This window comes from Netta rufina, assembly GCF_964035555.1.
Source record: "Netta rufina genome assembly, chromosome: 31".
NCBI classification, from domain to species: domain Eukaryota; kingdom Metazoa; phylum Chordata; class Aves; order Anseriformes; family Anatidae; genus Netta; species Netta rufina.
Genome location: NC_140155.1, coordinates 269,038 through 291,302, shown reverse-complemented (window position 1 = coordinate 291,302; position 22,265 = coordinate 269,038).

Here is a 22,265-nt window from a genome sequence, read left to right as displayed (position 1 = left end):
AGAGCCTGGATCAGAGATATCACCAGGACACTCATCAGCCTGCTGTGCTTCACATACTACTATCTACTGACGATATTGCAGACAGCTGTGGAGGAAGCTGTGTCCTGTAGTCTGAGGGGAATGAAGAAAGCTTTCAAGGCCTTGGGACGGTTGGTGAAAGAGTCTGGAGGCACAAGTCCCTTTCTCTTCCCTCCATCCTTTCTGGGGTGGTGACATTGTATGGAATAGAAGGATCTGGTCCATAAATGCTTGGCTCCGTGACTGATGCTACAGACCCAGCTTTGGGTTATTTAGTAATGGCTGGTGTTATAAGACACGAGGGCTGAGAGGAATACTTGGGAAAGGTTTATCTCACAGGGTCCAGAGTGTTCTGGGACAGCAATTAGCAGGGCTCATTTGGAGAGCTTTTAGCTACATGTATATCCGCAGGGGGATGGGGTTGTAGCAGGGCTTGTAGCAGTGGGGCAGTGCACCCCGCAGAGATGAAGACCAGGAGGCCTCCCACCCCTCATGGGGTGAAATCAGCATGCTCAGCTCCTTCCCTGAAACGCCTGGACACCAATGCATGTTACATGGGGAATAAGCAGGAGGAGTTAGAAATCTGTGTTTGGTCAGAAGACTGAGATCTGGTGGCAGTTACAGAGACATGTTGGGACAGCTCACATGGCTGGAATGTGGTCATGGATGGCTATGTCCTGCTCCGGAAGACAGGCCAGCAAGGTGAGGTGGCAGAACTGCTCTTCAAGTGAGAGAGCAACTCCATTGTATTGAGTACTGTCCAGGGGCAGATGAGGAGCGAGTTGAGAGTCTGTGGGTGAGAATGAAGTGGCTGGCTGGCATGGGGGATGCTGTTGTGAGTGTCTGTTACAGGCCACTAGACCAGGATGAGGAAGCTGACGAGGCCTTCTACAGGCATCTGAGAACAGCCGCTTGATCACAGGCCCTGGTTATCACAGGACATTTCAACTACCCTGACATTTGCTGGCAGGCTTACTCAGCCAGTCACCCACAGTCCAGGAAGTTCCTCCAGTATTGATACCTCCAGTGCATTGATGATAACTTCCTGATGGAAATGGTGAACGTGCCAACTGGGAGAGGAGTGCTGCTACAACTTGTCAAAAACAAGTAGGGGTTGGTTGATTCTGAATCACAGAATCACAAATTTTAGGGGTTGAAAGGGATCTCAAGAGATCATCGGGTCCAACCCCCCTGCCAATACAGTTAGCCTACAGCAGGTTGCCCAGGTAGCCATCCAGACAGGAATTGAATATCTCCAGAGAAAAAGAATCCACAAGCTCCCTGGGCAGCATGTTCCAGTGCTCTGTCACCCTCACTGTGAAGAAGTTCTTTCGCATGTTGGTGTGGAACTTCCAGTGCTCTATTTTTTGACCATTGCCACTTCTCCTATCCCCAGAAACAACTGAAAAGAAGTTGGCCAAATCCCACTGTCTCCCACACTTAAGGTATTTGTATACATTGATAAGGTCTCCTCTCAGCCTCCTCTTATCAAGGCTGAAGGTAGAGGGCAATCTTGGTTGCAGAGACCATGAGATGGTGCAGTTCAGGACCTCATGTGGCAGGAACAGAATACCAAGCAGAATTGCAACCCTGGACTTCAGTAGGGACAACTTTGGCCTTTTCACGCAATTGCTAGAGGAAATCCCTTGGGACAACCGAAAGGGCTTCTACAAATACTTTGCAGATAAAAGTTACACTAGAGGCAATGGAGGTATACAGATGAATGAGGTGGGTGCCCTGGTGTGGTTTAACCCAGACGGAAGCTAAACACTACACAGCCGTTAACTCACCCTCCCTGCTCGTGCTCGGGGATGTGAGAGCGAAACGGGAAAGTGAAGCCTGTGAGTTAAGATAAAGACAGTTTATTCAGACAGGAAAATAATAATAACAACAATGTGAAATGTGTTCATCGGATTCGTCTCAATATGGAACAATGCTAGGGCCGCAAGGTATGATGAATGTGACCTTCTGTCTTACATACCCTTGTGTAACCACAAGTCTAAGAAAAACAGAGTGGTTAATGTATAGAGTTCTTGTATCTTGCAAAGGAATGTTTTAGCAATTGATGTCAATAGAGAGCTTGAAGGGAAGTGTTTTTGTAGGCTTTTCATTGAAGTCTATGATATCTGGGAGGGTTTCAGAATAACCGTTAACTATTACGACTATTTCACTGGACACTATGCAAGTCTCTAATATCTGGCCAGGAGATTAAGGAGAAGGAGAAAGCTGAAGAACGACTCAAAGACAAAGCTTGCAGGGGATGCTGCACAAGTCTCTGACATCCGGCCAAGTTGGACAAAGGAGAAGGACAAGAGGGAGGAAGACTAGGAGCCTTCAGCATGACAGACCCCCAGAGGGACCACCAGAGACTGATACGCATGCTCCAGTAGGAGGGTTTGGATTCCAGAAACTAATTATAATAACCCTGGTTTTTCAGAAGTAGTAATGAATATGTATTATGCCTAGGAGCATAAAAATCAGCTGCTTGATGTAACTGGAGTGTGTCTTGGTGGAGCAGAAAGCCCCGGCACACCCAGCGCTGTTTGCTTACCTCTATTCCTTTAATAAATTGTAAATGTTGATTATAATCCTATTTTGAAGACTGAGCCATTTATTACAACAATAATAATAACAATAATGATGATAATAGTACGACTGGCTGGCAGAGGGGCTCAGGCTGCACAGCATTGCACAAGCAACAAGAGTACAGGGGCTGAGCATCGGCAGGGGATTCAGCAGTGGAAGGGACAGAAATGTATTTGGGAGGAGCTGTACATGCTTCCTAGCTTATTGGAGAGCTGCAAAACTATGAGACAAATCTGGCAAAGGGAAAAGGGGCAGGAGGCCATGTAGGAAGAATACTGCCCTTGAGATACAGATAAAAACAGCAAGAGTTGCGGTGTGTGAGAGGACAGAAATAACAGTGGGGGCTCAACAAAAGCAGCGGATGTAGCAGGGGCTGAGACAGGTTACTCATTGATGAGCCTCTGGCTTTGGGCCAGGCTCAGGTGGCCACAGAAAGCTAACAGCACAAGTCCCAGCTGCACTTCAAGCCTCTGTCCCTCCATCCCCAGCTCACAGCAAAGCAGACACCTGAAGCAGACGCTTCTCCCCAAAAGCAGCGCCCCAAAAGATGCTGGGGCAGGCGCCATGGGCAAGGCTGTCTCCTTCTGGCCCTGCCGTCCTGCTGCTGGCACTCTGTGAGTTGGGGCATTGCTGGGTGTGGTGCCTGAGGGCTGGAGGGCTGCTGCTGGGGGCAGGGTAGGCCCGTGGTGGGCACAGGGGAGGATGGGGACAGTGTGTGCAGGCAGGTATGCAGCACTGTGGGGCAGAGTTGTTTGGAGGAAAGCAGGATGCCATGACCCCTCTAAGCAAAGCTGTCTCTGCCCCATGCTGCAGGTGCTGGCGTGACTACCCAGGACATCTGCAGCTCTCCAGGATTTCGCGAACATGGAGGTGGGTCACAAAAATGACCTTGTCCTATAGAAAGAGATGGGAAGAGAGAAGGGGATTATTCCCTCACAATTCCCCCTGTAAACCCCAGGAGAGCAGACTCTTCCAGCCTTGGCATGCAGTTGGTTTTGCCACCCAGCAATCACTAACACTTGCCTGGGGAATCCCTCTGCCTTCTCTCCAGGTAACAACCAGGCTCCAGTCCTGTACCTCAACACTTCCAGTGCCCAAGAAGGGGAAACAGTTTTGGTTCATTGTGTCATTGATTGGCAGTTTCCTGCAACACGAGTTGTCTTCTGCAAGAATGGAGTGGAGGAGTTCAGCCTGCAAGCCCAGCAGGGCAAGGTCATCTACGCTATGGTCCTGAACATCACCTCGAGAAGTGCTGGGACGTATACGTGTGGGTACCAGCAAAAGAACAAGAAAAACTGGGTGAGGAACTCTGCTCTCAGTGCTCCCCGGACCTTGTCTGTGGCAGGTGAGACACGGCCCCAGTGTGGTGAGGGTAGAAGGTTTTGGAAAACTGCTGAGGCTGGTGCTGTGTGCTGCAGCAGGCAGGGCATGGCTCTGGGGTGGTTCCCCCTCGGGAGTGTTCCCTCTCCTCAGAGGCAGCCCCTACAGAGAGAAAGCTGCTCTCAAGCACTGTCCCCGTCCCTGCAGCAACACCTCGGCTGAGGCATGGGGCTGTGCAGTTCCTATGCAGAGAGAGCAAGAGCTGGGGATGTTGATGGACCCTGGGTAGAGCCTGGCATGTTCCAAGATCTGCCCTGTACATTGCTGAGCCTATGGCAGGGGAAGTGGTGTGATTGTCATGAGACAGGCTATAGCCGGTACATCAGCAAGAGTGTGGGATGGTTCCAGAAGGGAGAGCACAGTGGTGCTGGTTTGAGACACAGAAAGGTGCCTGCTCAGCAAGAACAAACAGGAAGAAAAAGGACTCGCGTGTGGCGGTGTGCCAGGTCTTGGTCCCACTAAGAAAAACCACTTTTGCCCCAAGGCGCAGGTACTGGTGAGACCACCACTGATATCCACAGCTTCACAGGTGAGGACAAGTGTTAGGGTATGCCAGCTGCACGGGCACATCCTGCTCCCTGCATCTCCCCATCACACCCCACTGCCCTCACACCCTCTGTCCCCCAGCTCCACATGCCCAGATCCCGCACACTCTGCCCACAGGCACAGCGCTGGCAGTGGCGGCCGTCGGCCTCATCCTTCTGGCTGCAGGCAGCTGGTTTGCCATCAGGAAAGGTGAGGGAGTGGGGGAAAGTGGGGGGAAAGGCTGAGGCCGTGGGGGCCCTGCTGCGGGGATGGGGAAGTGGGAAGGGCAGTGAGGGGAGCCTGGGGGTGCACAGCTGGGGCTGGTGCCTGGGGGCGATGGCTGTGGGCAGCCCAGATGGGGAGGATGATGAGGGAGCTGAGGAGCTTCAGCCTTCGTCCCCCAGCCCTGAGATGGGAGCCAGGGCTGGGCAGCACCTTGGCCTGCACACCTCAGCCCCTGTTCTTCTTGCAGGTGCCTGCAGAGGGAGATGCCCAAGGTGAGCACCAAGGGCTGCTGGCTGTGGGGTTTGCAGGAGGGAGTTGGGGGCATGGTGGGGCCCTGGGATGCTCCTTGTTCAGGGGCATCTCCTGTGCAGAAGGCAGGAAGGATGGGGCTTGTCTTGGGCTGCCCTCCAGTTCAATGCCAAATGCAGGAAAGCAACACCAAAGGGCATAAGCCTCCAGACCCCTCCTCAGCACATGCACATCCCAAAACCATTCCATTCCTCTCCAGGCAGCAGCACGTTGACAGACCACAGGCGGAAGACATCAACTATGGTGACATCCAGTGTGAGTACTACCTCCTCCCTTGGGGGAAGCCACATGCTCCTCTCCCCATGAGAATCCTCTGCAAGCCCCCATGCAGTCCCACCCCTTCATTTCCCACTGGGACATACAAAATCCCTGCTCGTTCATCAAGGCCAGGTTTCTCTCCCGCACCTCATGTCCTGCTTCTTCCTTGCATGCAGAGTGCGTGAGGCTGCTGGCTGCAGAAGGGACATGGCAGCATCCCAGTGCTCATAGGGACAAAGCCCATTTGCCTGGGGGGTCCTTTCACAGCTGCTGCAGCCCAAGGCTTCAATTCCCCTGCTAGGCCTCTGCTTTTGTCCTTTCTTCAGTTTTTCTACAAAGCAATTTCTGTTTTCCTCTAGTCAAAAGGACAGAGCAGCAATGAAAAATGTGGGTCTGTTTCCTTGCATTTGTGGGGAAAACATTTTATAGTTTGCTCTGAAACCACAGGCAGCAGGCAAGGGAGGATGTTGTGGTTGGGTCACAGGCTATAGATATATCCCCACCCTACTTGCACCTCCCTCAAGTTGCAGCACAACCTTGTTTTCCCACGCTTGCACAGAGCAGTTTGCAAGGTGTGCTGGCTGTGCAAAGACAGGCGGTGCCACAGAAAGCTGGAAATACACCAAAACCTCAGCATCTCTGCTCCATCGCTGCTTAATGCTCATCCCAGAGCAGGATGATGGGAGAGGAAATGTGTCCGGGCATTGAGTGCTGACCACAAGCAGCTGCTGCCCAAGGTCAGTGTGACTTTCAGCCCTCCACCAATAGGCAGCAAGGACTCATGGTGTGTTTTTTTTGCCCCCCACAGACTCCACCATCGCCCACGTTCGACGGAACAGGGTGAGTCGTGGCACAGCTGTGCACAGCTCCTTTCTGCACTCCTGCAGCCTGGTGCACACTCGTTATGCAGGGCTCACAGTCAGCAGCTGAATTAACAGGGCTTTCATTTCTCCCTAAAGCCTCTTACCATGCAACAGTTGAACAACACCACGACATATGCCACGGTTACCCACACCCAGACCCAATAGCACTGCCACAGGGTAAGGGCACTGGAGCCTTCTCCACAGCTGCCTTTGCTCTCTTCAAGAGGGCTCGTGCAGCCGTAAGGTGGGGCTGGAGATTGCACTTTGAACTCCATTGAGATTTGTTGTCACAGGGAAAGGCTGTGATTGTCTAGCCAAGACGATGTAGGAATCACACCTCTACCTACAATACATTCATAATCCTAAAGTATATGGGCTATACCAAATCATACTGTGAATGTATTTTCTCTGAATAAAAGAAAATCTCTCACTGTGCTTAGTGGATGATGTGTACACCTAAGTCGTACTATAAAGTCGCAGGGGTGCTCTTCTACCCACCCACAGAGATGCACATTTGCACCTGCAGGGACAGATAGCACTGCAGGGATGTGCTCACATGAGTGTCCCAATAGGTGTGTGCACTACAGATGTGGTTTTGGTTAGATGACAAATAAACATCTCTGACTTGACCTGAGGTGCAGGTGGGAATCACTCTCCTGAGGATGATGGCCCTGCCGGGGAGTTGGACACACTGCCTGGCAGGACAAGGGGACAGGCTGAGAGTCCACTGTGCACCCAGCTCCTTCCCAGAATGAGCCTCAGTCCTCAGGAGTGAGGAACAGCCTTGCAGGCACTAAGCGCAGTGAAGGAGGGGGAGCAGAAGTCCCCTGCGGTCTGTAGTGGGGACCACGGTGAAGCAGGCTGTCCTCTGCAACCCATGGAGGACCACGGTGGAGCAGGGTTCCACGCTGCAGCCCGTGGAGGACACCACGGTGGAGCAGGTGGCCCTGCACCGACAGAGGCTGCCATCTGTGGAAGACCCCTGCCTGAGCAGATTCCGGGCCAGACCATGGAGAGGAGACTACACAGGAGCAGGTGACCTGGCAGGAGCTGCTGCCCGTGGGGGAGCCAGGTTGGAGCAGTTTGCTCCTGAGGGATAGACCCCATGATATGGATCCATATCTTGAGCAGTTCTTGAAGAGCTGTAGCCTGTGAGCAGCCCATGCCGGATCAGTTCACCAAGGACTGCATCCTGTGGGAGGGACCCCACAGCACAGGGGATGAGAGTGACCGAGAAGGAGCGGCAGAAAGAAGTGCTGTAGACTGACCATAACCCCCATTCCCCCCATCCCCCTGCACCACACAGGGGGAGGAGCTGGAAGAGGGTGGATGGGGGGGAAAGTTCTTTTGGTTTCTTTCCTTTGTTTCTCACTTCTCTATCTTGCTAGTAAAAGGTAATAAATCTTACTATCTCCCTATGCTGAGCCTGTTTTGCCCTCCACGATAATTACTGTGCCATATCCTCAAACTAATCTCAACCCTGGAGCCCTTTTCATTGTTTTGTCTCCCCATTCCTCTTTCAGAAGGGGGAGTGAGAGAGCAGTTGTGGTGGAGCTCGGCCGCCCACCTGAATAAAACCACCACAGATGTGCTCATACATGTTCCAGTTGGTGTGTGCACTGCAGATGTGGTTTTGCTGTGATGACAAATAAACATCTCTGAATTTGTGTTCCTGATGGCACCTCTGTCTCATGAAGCCATGCATGGAAAGGGATGGAGCAGGCAGATAGACAACGAGACACAAAGGGCTGGCGGTATCGATCTGAAGGGATGTGAAGAGCCTTGCAGACAGACCTTGCCGAGAAGAACTACACCAGATCCTTCCTGTTTGGGATGGCTTTATTCACAGCTCGCAGATCAGCACGGCCTTCCCCAGTGTTCTCTGCCTCTCTCAGAGAACCAGCTACATCGCCTCTCACTTGCTCAGCTTTTGGCATCCAGTGGGTGTTGAGAGCAGTTGGATTGAGAGAGCTGCAAAAAACAAGGGAGAACAAGGAGTGGTCTTGCTCTTGCGGTGCCCACTATGGGGAAATGCTGGGAGCATGAAAGGAGGGGGATTCAGACAGAGCACAGCCACGTGAAGCTCCCAGGCTCCTGCCATCGGATGCACTTCTTGCTTGCATTTGCTCTCCAACAGCCTGCCCTCTCGCAACCATCACGTGCACGCTCAGCCTGCAAGGCTGTGCTTGGGCTGAACTCACCTTCACTCTGCCCATCTCATCCACGTTGGCATCTGGAGGGAGAACCTGAGTTAGTGTCCAGCCACACACAGCAGGCAGGGCTTTCCCACCCCTCACCACCGTTGCCCCCATGGTTACAGCTTGCCATGGCAAAGGCATCAGCACTTCACACAGTGCCTAGAGGAGAAGGGTGAAGAAGGGCCTGGCACTTACAGAAATGGCTGGGGTCAGCAGAAGAGTCTTGAGCACTATCAGCACCACACAGAGGCATAGAGAGAGGAGAGAAAAAATGTCCTGAAGGTCTGCAGCACCACTGCCACGAAGAAGCACAGGGCCATTTGGGCCATTCCCATGGATGATGCTATAATCCTTCCAGGATTCGGCTGAAGTCCTCCCCACAGTAAGCCACTTCTCCCATGCCTGCAGCACAGGGAATGCAGTCACACAGAAGGACAAATCTGCCCCTGGCCATGCAACACCCCAGGGCCCGCCATGCCCCCAACACCCTCCAAAAAAACCCACAGCCAGCAGCCCTTGGTGCTCACCTTGGGCATCTCCCTCTGCAGGCACCTGCAAGAAGAACAGGGGTTGAGGTGCGCAGGCCAAGGTGCTGCCCAGCCCTGGCGCCCATCTCGGGGCTGGGGAAAGAAGGCTGAAGCTCCCCAGCTCCCTCAGCAGCCTCCCCAGCTGGGCTGCCCACAGCCATCCCTCCCAGGCACCGTCTGCCCCAGCTGCACACCCCCAGGTTTCCCACCACCACTTTTCCCTCTGCACCAGCCCCGCAGCAGGACCCCCACAGCCTCAGCCTTCCCCCTGCCTTCACCCCACTCCCTCACCTTTCCTGATTGCAAACCAGCTGCCTGCAGCCAGGAGGATGAGGCTGATGGCCGCCACTGTCAGCACCGTACCTGTGGGGAGCCGGACATGGAGAGCTGGGGGAGAGACTGTGTGAGGGCAGATGGGTGTGATGGGGAGAGGCAGGGAGCAGGATGTGCACGTGCAGCTGGCACATCTGCCTGCTCATCCTCATATGGGGAGCTGTGGATGTTCTGGGTAGTCAGGGAAGCACTTGCACTTTGGGGCACCAAGCAGTTTGCTTAGAGGGGTAAACACCTCATGAACCCCTATGACCATGACCCCACTGTTGGTCCTTGCTAAGCTACACTTTCCCACCGCTGTGTCCAAGCAGCATCTACGTGGTGTCCTCCCTCAAGCCAATCCAAGAAACTCTTTGTTGGTTTGCTATTGCAGGTAGAGGTCCCTGGATCCCTAAGCACTCCAACACCTCCGTCTCTACACACTATGACTCCAGCCCCATTTTAGAGACATAAATTTAGTCTCCTTCCTCACATATAGGTAACAGCCCAGCTCGTGACAATCATCCCACGTGCCCTGACATACAATCATCAATGCACAGGGCAGACCTTGGAGCATCCCTGGCTCAACCCAGCATCCATCCACATCCTCAGCCCTTGCTCTCTGTGAATGGGTGGCACAGCCCCATCTCTGCAGCAGAGGTGCTGCTGCAGGGACACGGGGGCTCCTTGAGAGCAGTTTTCTCTCATGTCTGCCTCTGAGGAGATGGAACACTCCCATGGGGGAACCACCCCAGGGCCTTCTGCAGCACATAGCTCCAGCCTCAGCACAGCCATGTGGTGGCAAGTGCCTCCGTCCCTTCTCACCCCTCCAGCCCGGGGACGTGTCTCACCAGGGACATCCAGGATGCAGCCAGCACTGAGGGCAGAGCTCCTCCTCTGTTTCATCTCATTCCACTCCTGGTACCCACATGTGTATCTTCCTGCATATCTTCTTGACGTGATGTTCAGGACCACAGAGTAGCTCAGCTGCCCTTGCTGGGCTTTCAGACTGTACACCTCCTTCCCATCTTTGCAGATGATGATTCGTCTTACAGGTGACACCACAGGGAGAATACACTGGAGCACAACTGTGGTACCTGGCTGAACAGAAGTTGAGTTCATTTGGAGAGCAGGAGCTGGGAGATCCCCTGCAGGAGACACAGCAGTGAAGGGCTGCCATAGGGCAGAGCTCACAGTGGTTGGGCTTCCAAGTGCCCTGGGTCTGGGAGGGAAGGACTCACGAGTACCTGGGGAGCTGCAGATGTCCTGGGAGGTCATGCTGCCACCTGTACCTGGGGGCAGAGAGGGATTTGCTGAGAGGAGCAGTGTCCCGGCTCATCCTGATGCCCCTGCCCACATCCTCACTGCTAAGCAGCCACCATCACACTTGCATGTTCTCATGCTGTACCTCTTCAATATCCCCTCAAACAATGCCAATCCCAATCCCATTTTGTGTGAATTTTTTGTTCCAGGTTAATCCCATATCTCCGTAAAGAATTCAGCACTCCTAGAGCCTCAGAGCAAACCTCCAGACAATTTATGGTGCTGGAAATGTGTGCCCCTTCCTCAGACCTATACTATACCTGGAGGAAACAATTGCCATCTAGCCTTCCCCAAAACAGCGCTGCTATACAGAGCTGCACACCTGCCCCACACATGCTGTCCCCATCCTCCCCTGTGCCCATCATTGGTCTGTCCTGCCCCAAGCAGCAGACCTCCAGCCCTCAGGCCCCACACCCAGCAATGCCCCAACTCACAGAACATCAGCAGCAGGACGGCAGGGCCAGAAGGAGACAGCCTTGCCCATGGCGTGTGCTGCAGCATCTTTTGGTGTGCTGCTTTTGGGGAGTACCGTCTGCTTCAGGTGTCTGCTTTGCTGTGAGATGGGGACGGTGGGACAGAGGATTGCAGTGCATCTGGGAGCTGTGCTGTGGGCTTTTTGTGGCCACCTGGCCCACAGGCAGAGGCTCTAATTAGCGGGGCCCTACCTCAGACCCTTCTGTATCTGCTTCAGTTTGAGAGCCCCCACTCTAATTTTTATCCTCTCACACACCACAGCACGCACTGTTTTTACTTCTGTCTTAGCGACGGCATCCTCCTTGCAAAGCCCTTCTGCTCTTTATCCCAACACTGCTCATTGTTTTACCCTCTTCTGAACACACCCTCTCTGACACCACAGTTTTAATAAGTATTTCAAGGGCAGCATCCCCCCTGCAAAGCCCTCCTGCCCCTTGTCCACTCAGCTTTGCCTTCTTCTGATTACATCACTCTGCTTTTCTTCAACATCTCTACAAAACATGACAGCGTCAGGGGAATCCTGCACAGAGGCCTAAGTGACTTCAGAGCTCTGGGGCAGTTGCCAAGGCTGTGGGCAGATTTCTCCTTCATTCTGTTGGTGAATCAGCTTATGAAGAACTCTCAGGGAGTCTCAGCTGGGGCCATACTGCTGCCAGCACAGCACTGTGGGAGCCATCTGCACCCACACTTTGACCCTCATGCAACCACACAACAACCAGGAAAGGCAGAGGCTTCGTCCTGAAGGCACCTGAGCTCCCCCACGCTGCTCTCTCAATTCCCTTCCTCAAAATGCTCTGCTCTTAATCAGACAAAGGGCTTCTGAACAATATCCAGCCAAGTGCTCCCGTGCCTCTGCACCCAATAGCCTCATTCCAGCCTTTAACACTCCATGGTATGGCTCAATCTTTCCAGAGGTTGTTGAGTGACCTGGGATGTGCTAGACCCAAGGAATGCTTTGTTTCTGGGCCCATGGCCCACCATTTTCCTCTGGGCATGACTCCCTGGCTCGCTTTTGGCACTTGCAGCATCATGGGCTTCTGATCCTCAACAGCCAGGCACCAGAAGGCAGAGGACAACCTCAGCTTTCTCCTGCTCTTTCCTTCTGAAGGCTCCTGGTGAGGCCTTTTTCCCCGCCTGCAGTGTGAAGCACCACTGTCACAGCTGGGCCTGTACACATAGGCCCAAGGGCTCCCATTGCAGCCTTTTGAACACCCACTTTCACCTCTTCCCACTTCCAAGTGCTCTTCTTTCAGGTTACTTCTTAGGGAGGGCTCAGAAGCTCCCTACAGCATGCAATATGCCTTCTCCAGAAACCCACAAGGCCTAGGAAACCTTGAGTTTCTTTCCTTTTAGCTGGTAGGGATGCACTTGTTACCTCACTGACCTCACCCATTGGGGTATAGCAACATCCACCTTGCCATTTTACACCCAGGTTTCACATTTCATGTACAGGTCCCTTGACCTTACTCTGGACAATGGCAAAACCAGCCTTCAGAAGAATTTGGATAATTTTCATCCCTTTCTCAAAGACTTCCTCTGCTTTGCTGCCCCACATGAGGCTGCCATCAATGCACTGCAGGTGCTCAGGAGCTTCCCCTTGTTCCACAGCCATCTGCATTACTCCATGGCAAATGGCAGGGCTGTGTTTGCCCCCTCCGCATTGTTCATTGCAGGTGTATTGGACGCCCTTCCAAGGGAAAGCAAACTGTGGCCTACACTCTGCAGCTGTATTGGGGTTATATGGGCAGGTAGCGGGGGTCTGCAGAGGTGTCCTCGGTAGTAAGCTGCCTCCTATTTCAAAAAAGGCCTGTGTCAGACTGTGAAAAAGGGACCTGCTGCAGGCCAAAGACGAGCCAAAAATTGATGTTGATTGTACCTATGTGAGAGCATATTTAAGAAGGGAAGTAAACCTGCTGCACAACAACTGGTAGAGGGAGGAGTGAAAACCAGCCCTGCAGGCACCAAGGTCAGTGCAGCAGGAGGGCAGGAGGTGCTCCAGGCATGCAGCACGAGTTCTCCTGAGGCCTGTGCAGAGGCCCCTGGTGGAGCAGGCTGTCCCCCTGCACTCTTGGGTCCCACATGGAGCAGATCTCAACGCTGCAGCCCGTGGAGGAGTCCCCAGTGGGGCAGGTGGCTGTGGCTGATGGAGGAGGCTGTGACCCATGGAGAGGCCCCACAGGACCAGGCCCCAGGCCGGAGCTGCAGCTCGTGGAGAGGAGCCCATGCAGAACCAGGTGGTCTGGTGTCGGGTTAAGGGGTGTAGCCGATTAACCGTTATGTGTCCAATCGGATTCATGGTACTGAACTATCACAATCACAGATTCACCAATACCGCATTAACCATTAGGCGCCTGGTTGGATTCAAAGCACTGAACTACCATGGTCAGGGAATCACCAAAAACGTATAACCACCCTTACTCCAGTTGTTGTGTTTAATGAGAACTATTGTAATAAATGACTAAGTCCCAAATAGGATTACCAAATTTACAACTTATTAAATGGATAGAGGTAAGCAAACAGCAGTGGGTGCGCCAGGAGTCTCTGCTCCACCAAGACGCGCACCAGTTACATCAGGCATCTGGTTTTTATGCTCCTAGGCTCCTACATGTACACTGCTACATTAGTACTTCTAGAAAAGGCAGCGTTATTATAGTTAGATCCCGGAATCCAAACCCTCCTATTGGTGCATGCGTATTAGTCTCCAGTGACTCTCTGGGGGTCTCTCGTGCTGAAGGATCGTATCCTTCGCCCTGGCTTTTTTTCTTGTCCTTCTCCTTTGTCCATCTTGGCCAGATGTCAGAGACTTGTGCAGCATCCCCTGCAAGCTTTGTCTTTGAGTCATCCTTCAGCTTTCCCCTTCTCCTCAATCTTTGTCCAGATATCAGAGACTTGCATAGTGTCCCATGCAATAGTCATAATAGGTAGCAGTTATTCTGAAACCCCTTTGTTCTCTTATCCCCTATTGACATGAATTGCTGGAACATTCCTTTGCAAGATACAAGAACTATATGCATTAACCACTCTGTTTTTCTTAGACTTGTGGTTATACAAGGGTATGTAAGACAGAAGGTCACATTTCATCATATCATGTGGCCCTAGGATTGTTCCATATTGACATGAATCAGATGAACACATTTCACACTATCATGGGTAGGAACAATGCATTCAAGTGCGATTTATTACAGCAACAGGTACACAGGTTCTTTGGATTGCCAGCCATAGTTACTGTCTGCAAAAGCAAGCTAGCATGCATGAAATACACAGGTGACACAGGTGCGCAGCCTGGAAATTAATGCATTCAAAGGCACAAAGACTCTATAGAGATTTCAAAGTTTCCGCGGAGACACACAGTATAACCAAGTGTTCAAATCTCAGCCAAAGGCCTCCCAATGGGGGCAGAGGGTGGAAGAGAAACTCAGCCCGACAACTGATCCCAGGAGTCTGGAGGTCCTCAGGATGGTGTATTCCCTCAGGGTGGTATCTCCCCTGACAGCGGTATCTTCCCCAACATCCCCTCTCTCTTAGGCCAATTTATAGTATTTTTTATCTTTTAGGTGGAGCTTGAGTGACTCTAGTCAAGCATATCTTAGTTGTGACTGCTGAAAAAATATCACGTATCTGTTTAAAGTAAAAGACTCGGAAAAACTCAGTGTGCATGCTCAGTGAGGGGTGGTCGCACATTGGAGGCAGGTAGTTTTTGGGTTGGAGGTGTGTTTTGGTATTGTAATGATATTACAATGAGGAAAAGTACACTAGGGTTCAGCATTTTTCAAAACATGACAAGTCCTTGTCTCAGGGTAGCAAAAAGTGCGGCTTATCGGTCTTGGTGTGCACAAGAACAATCGAGTCCCCACCTGGTGACAGAGGCTATCCGTGTCTCCACAGTGGAGCGGTGCCTCCACTCCACTCTATGCTCCGTGCTGTTCCTTAGAGCTAGCACACCAGGTTCCCCCAGTGTGATAGCATCTAAGCTTGGAAGCCTATGGAATGCTTAGGTAATGCAGCTACACCCTACCCTGAAAGCCTCTTCAATGCTGTACATTTTCTTTAAAACGTGAATGTTAGTTTTATTTTCCTAGTTACTTTAGGCAATTGCACCACACTAGCTGAAGGCTGCTCACTAGTAGTGTACTCCAGAGATCCAAATTACGTCCAATTCCATTCAACATCTTCATTACTCTCAGGATGTTGGTCAGAGGTTACCCTCAGAAAGTCTGCAGCTGGCACCACAGTGCGATTGGCTCACCAGGAAGGGTTGGAGGCTATATGAGAATGAGGGAGTAGCTCCATCCACCCAACTCTGTATATTCCCTTTGAGGAAGAGTATCCTGGAGGCTTGTGCTGTGAAACATGCATGCATGGGCCTGAAGCAAGATGTGGGACGAGTGCTTTGATGAAGGCATGGGAGATGAGGGACTGTGCTTGCAGGAAGGAACGTGAAACCCACGTCCCCTCCAGCTCTGCCTCCAATACAGCTCTCGCTGAGTTTTGACCTCATTTTCCCATCCCCTATTCCCTCCATGCAGTCCAGCATCCTCATGCCTCCCAGCTGAGCAGCTCCTCTCCTGCTTGAACCCATCTTATCCCAGAGTCCCCCACTGCACACCAAGGCCCCAGATGTCAGCACTTGGATCTGCACGGTGGGGACACCTTGGCTCCTTCTTGGTATTGGTGTGGGATGGCTAAAACCCCATAGTGCAAGGCTGGGGATGGTCTATGGGTGTAGGGAACAGACATGCTGATACCCCATCCCCACCTGCCCCACAGCTGGATGCCCCCATGCACAATGTCCCTGCTCAGGGCTGTCTCCTGGAGATGGTGTGTTGAGAGACAGAAGACCCAGCAAAAGGGATGCGTGTGAGTAGGGTGCCAGGCATAGCCACCCCCTGGACCTCTGCATGGCCTCAGCCACCCTCACAGCAGCACTTTTCCATGCCAATCTGCCAGGGCAATGCCAGTAGGTAGGGGAACTCTTGGGTGGCAGGGCAAAGGGAACAGCAGCTCCCTCGCAGGACACATGGCCCCATATGGCAGTCATAGCTCTCCAAGCTCTGCTCACTGGCTTCCCTCCCAAATACAGAGCAGCAACATCAGATAGTGCATTCTGAACCAATCCTTTATAATTCGCCTCGCACAGGACCAATACCCACCAAGGTGCCTCCAACAGGGCACCATAACCACCTGGGGATGTGCCCATTGCGGCCAGCACCACCTTGGGCACAGGGAGGTGCTGGAGTGATGCAGGAGCTGCAGAGCATGGCTGCCTGGGGGTACAGCTGTGACTTCATCCCCTCATGTTCTCCCGGTATGCAGAGGTGGATCCTGTGATGTAGATGTGATTCTGAGAGCAAGCAGGGCAGCCATGTGGGTGCTGGGGTTGAACCCAGCTGGGAGCGTCTGCGATTCAGTGGTAATCCTTGATGTGAGCAGAGAGCAGGTGCTGAACCAAGGGAAGCAGAGCAGTGGCAGCACATCCCTTGGGCATGCTGCCACAGCTGCCTTGAGACCAACGGCAGCAGGAGTCTGGCAAATGTGTGGCGGTCAAGCTCTGAGCATGAGGGAGCAAACTGGGGACAGCATGGAGCCCAGGGGGACATCAGAGCTCCATGGGGACTGGGACGTCTCCAGGCTGCCTGTCCCTGTGGGCACTGTGGCTGCATCTCTCCAGGAGGAGGGTGATGATGGGGGCAGACAGCAGCAGGAGTAGGCTGAGGGCAGAGCGCAGGATCCAGACCTCCAGGGGCATGGCTGACCCTGGGAGAGAGGAGGAACACAGTGTGGCCAAGGCAAGCCTTGGAGGAAAGCCTTGCTGGGAAGGACTGATGAGCAATGTCTCACCTCTGGAAGGGAGCTGGTCGTTGTGTGAGGGGCTGCTGCCTGTGGGAGACATGAACATGCCGTGAGTCCCTTGAACTCTCTTTTGGGACAATCCCAGATGCTGAGGAGATGCTGAGCTCATGTCTTGCTTCCTCAAGCACACAAGGAACATGAGCAAGCCTTTGCATGTAAGTTCCCAGACACCGATTTGTAAAGGTTAGAGGGGCATCCTAGAGCGGTAGTGGAACACCCCAGGGACCATAGACAACCCCAGCCCATGTTCTCTATTCCAGTGCTCGATGCAGCCCTATCTCTGCTGCAGAGGCACTACAGGAGGGACAGGGGCACGTCTGAGTGCAGCTCTTTCTCTAGCGGCTGCCTTACAGGAGAAGGAACACTCCCATGGTGGATCTACACCACAGTCATGCCCTACCTGCTGCAGCACACAGCTCCAGCCTCTGCAGCATCCCCATCCCTTCTGTCCAAACCACACTGGGGCCATATCTCACCTGGCACAAACAGGCTGCCCAGCCCTGGCTCCCATCTCGGGGCTGGGGGATGAAGGCTGAAGCTCCCCAGCTCCCTCAGCAGCCTCCCCAGCTGGGCTGCCCACAGCCATCACCCCCAGGCACCGTCTGACCCAGCTGTGCACCCCCAGGTTTCCTCCACTGTCTTTCCCAACCTGGTGTCACAAACCAGCACCACTGTGGTCTCCCCTCTGTTTACCAGACCACTCTTTTACTCACATATAGGCTGGAGCCCATCTCATGACACTAATATGTATTCCACAGTCACATCACTGTAAAGGGCAGACCTTGGAGCAACCATATCTCAACCAAGGGTCCATCAACATCCCAGCCCTTGCTCTATGTGCCTCAACCCATCACATCCCCAAGTCTGCAGCAGTGGTGGACCCTTGAGGGCAGCTTTCTCTCGAGGGCCTCCCTTGGAGGAGAGGGAACACTCCCGTGGGGGAACCACCCCAGAGCCTACTGCAGCACACAGCTCCAGCCTCAGTGGTGTCCCAGTCCCTTCTGTTCCCACCACCCTGGGGCTGTGTCTCACCTGGCACAGACAGCGTCCAGGGAGCACTGAGAGCAGAGCTCCTCACCCAGTTGCTGTCATTCCTCTGCTGGTACCCACACGTGTACGTCCCAGCACTTCTCGAGGTGATGTTCACTACTAGAGGGTAGATGACCCTGCCCTGCTGGGCTTTCAGGCTGTGCTCCTCCATCCCATTCTTGCAGAAGACAACTCGCGTAGCAGGAAAATGAGCATCAATGGCACATTGAAAGAAAACTATTTCCCCCTCCTGGGCACTGGAAGTGTTGAGGTACAGGACTGGAGTCTGGTCATTGCCTGGAGGGAAGGCAGAGGGATTCCCCAGGCAAGCGTTAGTGACTGCCAGGTGGCAAAACCAACTGCATGCCAAGGCTGGGAGAGTCTGCTCTCCTGGGGTTTCCAGGGGGAATTGTGAGGGAATAATCCCCTTCTCTCTTCCCATCTCTTTCCCCAGGACATGTTCATTTTTAGGACCCACCTCCATGCTCCTGCAGTCCTGGAGAGCTGCAGATGTCCTGGGTGGTCAAGACAGCACCTGCAGCATGGGGAAGATAGGGCTTTGCTTAGAGGGGCAGAGACCTCCTCCGTCCCCAAAGCATCTCTGCCCCACAGTGCTGCATGCCTGCCCCACACACGCTGTCCCCATCCTCCCGTGTGCCCACCACTGGCCTGTCCTCCCAGTAGCAGCCCTCTAGCCCTCAGCTCCCACACCCAGCAATGCCCCAACTCACAGAGTGCCAGCAGCAGGATGGCAGGGCCAGAAGGAGACAGCCTTGCCCATGGCACCTGCCCCAGCATCTTTTGGGGTGCTGCTTTTGGGGAGCAGCGTCTGCTTCAGGTGTCTGCTTTGCTGTGAGCTGGGGATGGTGGGACAGAGGCTTGAAGTGCAGCTGGGAGCTGTGCTGTGGGCTTTCTGAGGCCGCCTGAGCCTGGCCCACAGAGTAACCTTTCTCAGTCCCCGCTACATCCGCTGCTTTTGTTGAGCCCCCGCTGTTATTTCTGTCCTCTCACACACCGCAACTCTTGCTGTTTTTACATGTATCTCAAGGGCAGCATTCTTCCTACATGGCCTCCTGCCCCTTTTCCCTTTGCCAGATTTGTCTCATAGTTTTACAGGTCTCCATTGAGCTAGGAAGCATGTACAGCTTCTCCCAAATCCATTTCTGTCCCTTCCACACCCGTGTGGGCACAGCACTGCTGCATCCCCTGCCCATGCTCAGCATCTGTACTCTTGTTGCTTGTGCAATGCTGTGCAGCCTGAGCCCCTCTGCCAGCCAGTTGTACTATTATCATTATTATTGTTATTTTTATTGCTGTAATAAATGGCTCAGTCTTCAAAATAGAACTATAATCAAAGTTTACAATTTATTAAAGGAATAGAGTTAACCAAACAGCGCAGCGCGCAGGATCCAGACCTCCAGGGCTATGGCTGACCCTGGGAGAGAGGAGGAACACAGTGTGGCCAAGGCAAGCCTTGAAGGACAGCTGTGCTGGGAAAGGCTGATGAGCAATGGCTCACCCGTGGAAGGGAGCTGGGCCTTGTGTGAGGGGCTGCTGCCTGTGGGAGACATGAACATGCTGTGAGTTTATGGAGCTTTGTGCAGGGACAATCCCAGATGCTGAGCAGACCCTGAGCTCGTGTCTTGCTTCCTTGTGTACATGGTGAGCATTAACAACTGAGCTCATGAAGATTCCCATACAGAGGTTAGTAAAAGTGTGAGGGAGAGCTTGGAGCAGTAGTGGCACAGGCCAGGGCCTACTGATATCCCCAACCCTTGCTTTTTTCACAGGGGCACTGCAGAGCCCCATGTCTCAGCAGAGGTGCTACTGCACGTACAGGGGAAAACCTGAGAACAGTTTTACATCCAGGGTCTCCTGTGGAGTAGGGGGAACACTCCCAAGTGGGAATCACACCTGAGCCATGCCCTGTATGATGAAGCACACAGCTCCAGCTTCTGCACTGTCCACATCCCACTAACCCCACAGCCCTGATGAAGCGTCGTGTCTCAGCTGGCACAGACAGGGTCCAAGGAGCACTGAAAGGAGAGCACTCAAACTGACTGAAGATTGGCCATGAGGACACGGAGCATTCCCTTCATTCCCAGGGAAGTTTGTGCTCTATCAGAGCCTGGATCAGAGATATCACCAGGACACTCATCAGCACGCTGTGCCTCACATACTACTATCATTGACAATATTGCAGACAGCTGTGGAGGAAGCTGTGTCCTGTAGTCTGAGGGGAATGAAGAAATCTTCCAAGGCCTTGGGACGGTTGGTGAAAGACTTGTATGAATGGGGCTGTATGTATGAATGGGGTTGTAGGCAGCTCTAGCAGGGCTTGTAGCAGTGGGGCAGTGCCCCCACAGAGATGAAGACCAGGAGGCCTCCCACCCCTCTCGGGGTGAAATCAGCATGCTCAGCTCCTTCCCTGAAACGCCTGGACACCAATGCATTCAGCACGTGGAATAAGAAGGAGGAGTTGGAAAACTCTGTTTGATCAGAAGACTGAGATCTGGTGGCAGTTACAGAGACATGGTGGGACAGCTCACATGGCTGGAATGTGGTCATGGATGGCTATGTCCTGCTCAGGAAGACAGGCCAGCAAGGTGAGGTGGTAGAATTCCTCTTCATGTGAGAGAGCAACTCCATTGTATTGAGTACTGTCCAGGGGCAGATGAGGAGCGAGTTGAGAGTCTGCGAGTGAGAATTAAGGGGCAGGCTGGCATGGGGGATACTGTTATGGGTGTGTGTTACAGGCAACCAGAGCAGGATGCGTAAGCTGAAGAGGCCTTCTACAGGCATCTGAGTGCAGCCTCACGATCAAATCCATGGTTGTCGTGGGGGATTTTGCTAGGTCTCCTTGATCTTGTTGTCACTAACAAGGAGGGGCTGGTTGACATGGTGAATCACAAAATCACAAATTGGAGGGATTGAAAGGAACCTCAAGAGATCATCGGGTCCAACCCCCCTGCCAATGCAGTTAGCCTACAGCAGGTTGCCCAGGTAGCCGTCCAGACAGGACTTGAATATCTCCAGAGAAGGAGAGTCCACAAGCTCCCTGGGCAGCCTCTTCCAGTGCTCTGTCACCCTCACTGTGAAGAAGTTCTTTCGCGTGTTGGTGTGGAACTTCCAGTGCTCCATTTTTTGACCGTTGCCCCTTCTTCTATGCCCGTAAAAAACTGAGGTTTGCCAAATCCCACTGTCTCCCACACTTAAGGTATTTGTATACATTGATAAGGTCTCCTCTAAAGTCCTCTCTTCTCAAGGCTGAAAGTAGAGGGCAACCTTGGTTGCAGAGACAATGAGATGGTGCAGTTCAGGACCTCATGTGTCAGGAAGAGAATACCAAGCAGAATCGCAACCCTGGACTTCAGTAGGGACAACTTTGGCCTTTTCACGCAATTGCTAGAGGAAATCCCTTGGGACAACCGAAAGGGCTTCTACAAATACTTTGCAGATAAAAGTTACACTAGAGGCAATGGAGGCCCTCTGATGAAAGAGGTGGGTGCCCTGGCGTGGTTTAACCCGGCCGGCAGCTAAGCACCACACAGCCATTAACTCACCCTCCCCGCTCATGCTCGGGGATGTGAGAGTGAAACGGGAAAGTGAAGCCTGTGAGTTAAGATAAAGACAGTTTATTCAGACAGGAAAATAATAATAACAACAATGTGAAATGTGTTCATCTGATTTGTCTCAATATGGAAAAATGCTAGGGCCTCATGATATTATGAATGTGACCTTCTGTCTTACATACCCTTGTGTAACCACAAGTCTAAGAAAAGCAGAGTTGTTTATACCTACAGTTCTTGTATCTTGCAAAAGAATGGTCCAGCAATTCGTGTCAATAGAGAGCTTGAAGGGAAATGAATTTGTAGGCTTTCTCTACAAATGGGTGGGTGTGGAAAGGATAGAAATGGATTTTGAACAGACTGCAGATGTTTGCTAGCCTGATGGAGAGCTGCAAAGCTATGAGCCAAGTCTGCCAATAGGAAAAGATGAAGGAGGCCTTTGTAGGAAGAATATTGCCCTTGAGGTACATGTAAAAACAGCAGGAGATGCGGTGTGCGAGAGGACAGAAATAACAGCGGGGGCTCAAAAAAAGCAGCGGATGTAAAAGGGGTGGAGGCATGGCCCTGCTGATGACAGAGATGCTTAGTGTGACCAAGGCTCATGCGGCCACAGAAAGCCCACAGGACAGCTCCCGGCTGCACTGCAAGCCTCTGTCCCACCATCCCCAGCTCACAGCAAAGCAGACACCTGAAGCAGACGCTGCTCCCCAAAAGCAGCACCCCAAAAGATGCTGGGGCAGGTGCCATGGGCAAGGCTGTCTCCTTCTGGCCCTGCCATCCTGCTGCTGGCACTCTGTGAGTTGGGGCATTGCTGGGTGT